Raw genomic sequence first — 6,483 nt, forward strand, 5'->3', positions numbered from 1 at the left:
CATTGGTTGGGGTGGAATAGTGTTGCTACCGGTAGTTGGTGCTAGGGGTAGTCTCACACAAACACTGACTTTCTCACTGGCAGCCCTTCTGGAGCTCAGACTGGCGAGGGCTCAGCTGCGGCTCAGCTCCCTGTACAGGCTCTGGCCCCAGCACGTGCGCATAGAAGGGCAAGGGGTGTGGCCTGCCTGCACCTTTTCAAATTATTTGTCCCTTTTTCTTTCTCTCTTTCTTCTTTTTTTGTTTGTTTGCAAATGCTTGATTTAATTTGCGCATGATAGGATTCCACCGTATATGAAAATGGAAATGACAGTACAGATCTGTGGATGTTGGGGCAGATCTGTGGATCTTGGGAAAGTCATGTAAACATTTTTTAAAAGCAGCTTTATTCAGGTATAATTGACATACACAAAAAACGAAACACTGCCATCGAGTTGATTCCGACTCATAGTGAACCCCATTGGATTTCCAAAGCTGTATGGATCATACCTTCTGTGGAGCGGCTGGTGAGTTTGCACTGCTGACCTTCTGGTTAGCAGCCAAATGCCTTATCCACTACCCCTGCCCCCTAAACGCCGCCCCCCCCCCCCCAACCAAACTCACTGGCGTGGAGTCGGATCTGACTCACATTTGACTGCTAACCAGAAGGCTGGCATCTCAAACCCACCAGCCACTCCACAGAAGGAAGACTGGGCAATCTACTTCCATAAAGATGTACTGCTTCGGAATCCCAAAGCGGGTCACTATCAGTCGACTTGATGGCAGTGAGTTTGGTTCTTTTTTTTTGTTTATACCATATATTTAAAGTGTACCATGTTTGTCAAGTGAGTGCTGTGTGGAGATGCTCTTGTAACTCTGGATCTTTGCCAGGTTTGTGAGGGATAGTGAGTGCCAGCGTTCAGGCTTTTCAGGAGGGAACAAAGACACTTGTCACACATTCCTCAGGTAAGAACAATCAATGCCTTTGACTTATTTACTCCTGTCTAGTTTTTACTAACTGACTCTAGAGAAAACCTCCTACAGTCATTCTGCTTATAGCTTGATAAGACCCCTGACACTACAGCCCTTAGTTACCCTTCAGGTCTGGAATTGAACTCCCTCCTGTGGCTTCCAGTCAAATAATATGCAAATTGCATATGAACTGCTGTATGGAAAATGAATTTGCTTTGTAAACTTTCACCCAAATCACAATAAAAAATAAAGTGTACCATTTGTAACATGTTTAAAAATGTGTTATGGATTAAATTGTGTCTCCCCAAAATATGTGTTTTAGATCCTCTACACTACTGTACTGTGGTTATAATTCCATTTGGGATAGGATTTTTTCTTTGCTATGTTAATAGTGTAGGTTGTGTTTTAAATCTACCTTGTTTGAGATGTAAAAGAACAGACTAAGCCAACAAGCAAGAAAGATGGGGGAAGATAGATGCCATGCCACACGAAGCCAAGGAGCCAAGCACCAGAAGCTGAAGAGACAAGAACCTTCCCCCAGAGCCAACAAAGAGAGAAAGGCTTCCCGTAGAGGTCATGCCCCCATAGTAGAACACACTCCAATTCAACAGTTTCTTCAGATACAATTTAGTGATATTGATTACATTCTCACCCTCTTTTTCAGAGTCAATCCTCTCCCTTTAACATAAACTCACTGTCCGCTAAATTTCCTATGTAATCTTTCCAGTTGTCAATTTGATCTCACACAGAAAGTTCTTAAAAGGGCACAATGCTCAAGGCAGACTATTGTTTTAAGACTTCAGGGAATATTTTTGGTTTACGGTTTGAAGACTCTCAGGGTGGTAGTTTTAGGGTTCATCTATCCCCCATGACTCCAGAAAATCTGGATTCCATGAGAATTTGAACTTGTGTTCTGCATTTTTCCCCTTTGGATCTGGATTGTTCTATGGAATCTTTGATCAAAACATTCAGTAATGATAGCCAGGCACCATCCAGTTCTGGTCTCATGGCAAAGGAGGCAGTTAGTTGTTCATGGAGGCAGTCAGCTACACATTCCATTTCTGCAGATTTTGGATTTGCCAGCTCCCACAACCCTGTAAGCCTGCAGCTCTGGCATAGCCTGCACTGGGAGCTGAGCCTCGGCTGAGAGGTCACCAGTCCGGGCTCCTGGGTCCTGGAGAAGGGCAGCCAGTGACATCACGGAACATGAGAGCATGAGGTGCCTGAAGAGCCGGCTTCTCCACTGAAACACCCATAATCTAGCAAAGGTGGACGGATTCAGCTCTTTTGGAACTCTGGAGTCCAATCCGAAATTTACAGTAACCAGGCCCAATGTGGGAGTTCTTGTGACGTAGTGCCTAAGGCATTTGATTGCCAAACAGAAGGCTGAAAGTTCAAACCCACCAGGCACTCCTCGGAAGGAAGACTGGGAAGACTGTGCAGTCACAGAATTTCTAAATGGTGAGGAAGTTAAGAAAGTTGAAAGACAGAATGGACTGTTCTAAACTTGGGGATAAATTTATAAATCATAGGGTAACCTCAAAGAAAAATTATAAACCTTCACATCACAATAAAAAAGAGGACAAGCACAAATACTCAGCATATACTAAAACAAAAGCAACAACGGGAATGATAACACAATTCATAAACAAAACAAGCTCAGCACAGAAAATAATATGGAACAAAGAAACCAGGGACATCATGAAAAAACACATAACAAAATGACAGCAACAAATTCAAACTTATCAATAATCACCCTGAATGTTAATGGATTAAATGCACCACTCAAGAGATGGAAGGAAGACTGGGCAATCTACTTTCATAGTGATACTGCCTCAGAAACCCAAGGAGGGGTCACTGTGAGTGGGATCCGACTGATGGCAGTGAGGTTTTTTTTTTTTTTTTGGTTCAGGGCCCCACTTAATGAAGAAAACGGAACCTGAATTTTGGTAAGAGAGTGTTCATAGTGGTATTTTTGCCATCTACCATCACTCATTCCTGAGGTACTGTGGTGGTGGCCCACGTTCCTGGTACCAGCAGACTCATGCAGACTTTCTTCCTAAAGTACTGCAGTGGCGCATTTAGGCCTGTCTGGTGGTTCCCTGTGTGACCTGCGCAGAGGCTGACTTTGTTACATTTGCACCCAGTTCTCCTTCTCCAGCTGGAGCGACTTCAGGCAGCCGCTGAGATTTATTAAAGTCCTGCATGTCCCCTTCCCACTAATTCATGCTCTCTCTCTGATCCTGTTTCTATATGTATAAAATGGGATTGACACTCCTGACCTGTTACATGCAGGAGAATATGTTGATGGAACTGATCCTACTACTGTTGTAACCTTACACCAGAAGACAGGCTGGAGAATGTTCAGTGCTCATGTATTTTCACCATCCTGGTTTCTCCTTTTCCCCCTGGGAGATGTCCTTGTAACTTCACAAGGGGGAGACAGACTCAGCATCAGCCTAAAGCTGATTCCTATGAAGTGGAAGTCAGGCAGCCTCCACTCTTCAATTTTTTTTTTTTTTTAACCCTAACACCAAATGTCCCTCCCATGTCACTCCATACTTCTCTGTTGGGTTGGATAATTCGCTGCAATGGCCACACAGAACTCACAGTGCTTACAATTATGGGGTTTATTAGGGAAAGTAACATTATAATTTAGGATCAGAAATGACTTCAGGGTATAGTTCTTTAGTCAGGACAGCTTCTTAGCTCTGCTACAGGCATGCCTCTCTCTGGCCCTTGATTTATTCCCTGCTCGGGCAAATGTTACAAAGCTCTTTTGTTCTGCCATTAAGTACCCAGAGGCACCCCACTATGCCAGTAAGTCTCCTGCCTGAAGGTGCTTAGCTTTCTCACTTCCTGGGCCAAGAAGTCCCCTGTGCCATCTGCTGATCTCCTGGTTCTGCTGCCTCTGCTGCTTCTTGCTGTCTCTAGTGTTACAGCCTCTCTGTGTCCTTGGTCTAGGAGGTTCTCAATACAGGGATCCTGGGTCCAAAAGACATGCTCCACTCCTGGCTCTTCTTTCTTGATGGTAGTGGGGGCCCCCTTTCTGCCTCTGAGGTGGTTCATTTTAAGCCTAGCAGGATGGCAAAACCGACCAATCCCTTCATGAGGGTTCTAGTCCCTTAATTTGCATGGTCCCACCCCACAAGGGTGCCATGCACCTTATTTATATTATTAGCAAGCTACCCAATTCCCTTGGTGAAACACAAGCACTTCATTCGCATAGTCCCACCCAGTCATTTGGTGGGAGTTACAAAGACTGTGGGTAGAAGGAACATTTAAAATAATTCACTGCACCATAGACCTGGTGGTACTGGGAGCTGGACTAAAGGCTGCATTTCTCTCCCTAGGTCTCTGTGTAGTTTCACTGCAGGAAATCTCCACTGAGCGATGTCCATATCTTCATCTTTGCTTTGAAGATCTATATCTAATATCTGTATCTATATATTAATAAAAATGTTAAAAATTTGCCAGATAATCTATATTTCAAAACAACTACTTGGTAGTAGATGAATACTAAGTTTTCTTTCCATGAGGGATTTGCCATCTTGAGTACATACACACATGTGCCTAAAATGTTGATGAAGATGACTTAAATTACCCATGTCAGCAGGTCTTGGAAATCAGCCTTCCTTCCTTAGGGCTCCAGGAGGCCTTTCCCCACACTAGCTGGTTTCTTAGGAAAAAGAGGAATGAAGGCTGCACAGATTTCAGCAAGGAGCACAACTCAGGAAGCCTCATTCTGGGATGGTTTAACAGTTCTTGAACAGCTGTCTGTAAGCTCCAGAAACCAAGCCTCTTGTGAGCTTTGCTTTGTTGTCTCTTGATAGAAGCTAACCAGTGGTGCAGACTGAGCAATAGGCTTCCTGTAAGTTCCTCTGGAAAACAGAAATTAACAGAAAAATAAACCAGTCTGAATAAACACAGGATCAGGGAGAGGTAGGTGAAAGGTGACTAAAATGTAAAATAAACAACATTCAAGGATGTTGTAATAACTTACCATTTAAGCCCACACATCAACTAATGCTTTACCTATTAAGAGATGACATTGTCAACATAAGATTCCTATGTTAATTGCAGTTACACTTTAATGCCACTGCAGCTTATGACGAATATTTAATTGTATACAACTATCCCAATTACATTGAGAATTAAGAGCATTCAATTGTTGGTATGCTGTACTTTCTTTCCTTATAGAAGTAAAAGTTCACTGTGCTCTGGACAGTATATCCAGATAGTCTGAACGATGTAAAAAGCAATCAAGTCTTAGGCAGGACGGGTATCTGAGCTAATAGTAGTAGAGCATTCAATTGTTGGTATGCTGTACTTTCTTTCCTTATAGAAGTAAAAGTTCACTGTGCTCTGGACAGTATATCCAGATAGTCTGAACGATGTAAAAAGCAATCAAGTCTTAGGCAGGACGGGTATCTGAGCTAATAGTAGTATTTGGACAGTGCTTTAAAGTTTACAAGGAGCTCTGGTGGTATAGTGATTAAAGGACTCCATTACTAACCAAAAACGTTCTGCAGTTTGAACCCACCAGACTCCATGAGAAAAGATGAAGCAATCTGCTTCTGTAAAGCTCTACAGCCTTGGAAACCCTATGGGGCCGTTCTACTCTGTCCTACAGAGTTGTTATGAGTTGGAATCAATTCTATGGCAACAGGTTTGCTTTTGGTTTTTTAGGGCCCAAGGACAAAGTACTACCTTTCAGCCTGTTTCCATGAAATGGGCAGAAGGAAAATAATGCTCACCATTGTAAACTATCTTAGCTCATTAAGTACATACAAAACAGAACTGTTATGAAGAGTAAATGAGATACAAAAGTGTTTAAAATTATCAATACCTCTTTCTTCCTTAAAAAAAGAAAATCCTATGACTGCCATTCCCAGTGGACTGTGAATTGGGAGACAGGACTAGATAGAAGTGCCTGCCCTGTATGCTAGTGGAGGAGATAGATACAAATACCACAAAATGTGGTGCTGTGACTTACTAAATATGATCCTTCTAGCCATAGTTTCTGTAACTACCACACAGATTAGGTGGAACCTGTCATGGTGGGATTATGTGTCAACTTGATTAGGCCGTGATTCCCAGTGTTGTATGATTGTCTTCCATTTTGTGATCTGATGTAATTATGCTCTATTGTTTGTTATAAATCCTGACTTCTGTGTGTTAACCAGGCATCAGTAGGTTATGCTAATGAGTATTAGGTATGTTTGTGATGTTAATGAGGCACGATTAGGGCTGGATGCACTCGAGTCACCACCCTTGCTGGAATCTCACCTTTTATCTTACAAGAGAGAAAAGGAGAGTGAAGTAAGCAGTGAGAAGAGACCTGACTACCACCAAGAAGAGACAGATGTGGAGTGTGTCCTTTGGACCAGGGTCCCTGCACTGAGAAACCCTTAGACCCAGGAGACAGAGAGCTGTAACACTGGAGATGGTGAGAAGCAGTGGCAGAAAAATGGTAGCAGCAGAACCAGGAGACCAGCGTGAGATGGTGCAGTGAGCTTCCCAGCTCATGAAGC

Source organism: Orycteropus afer, unplaced genomic scaffold (assembly GCF_000298275.1).
Source record: "Orycteropus afer afer isolate SDZICR_OR568_19922 unplaced genomic scaffold, OryAfe1.0 scaffold00196, whole genome shotgun sequence".
NCBI lineage: Eukaryota > Metazoa > Chordata > Mammalia > Tubulidentata > Orycteropodidae > Orycteropus > Orycteropus afer.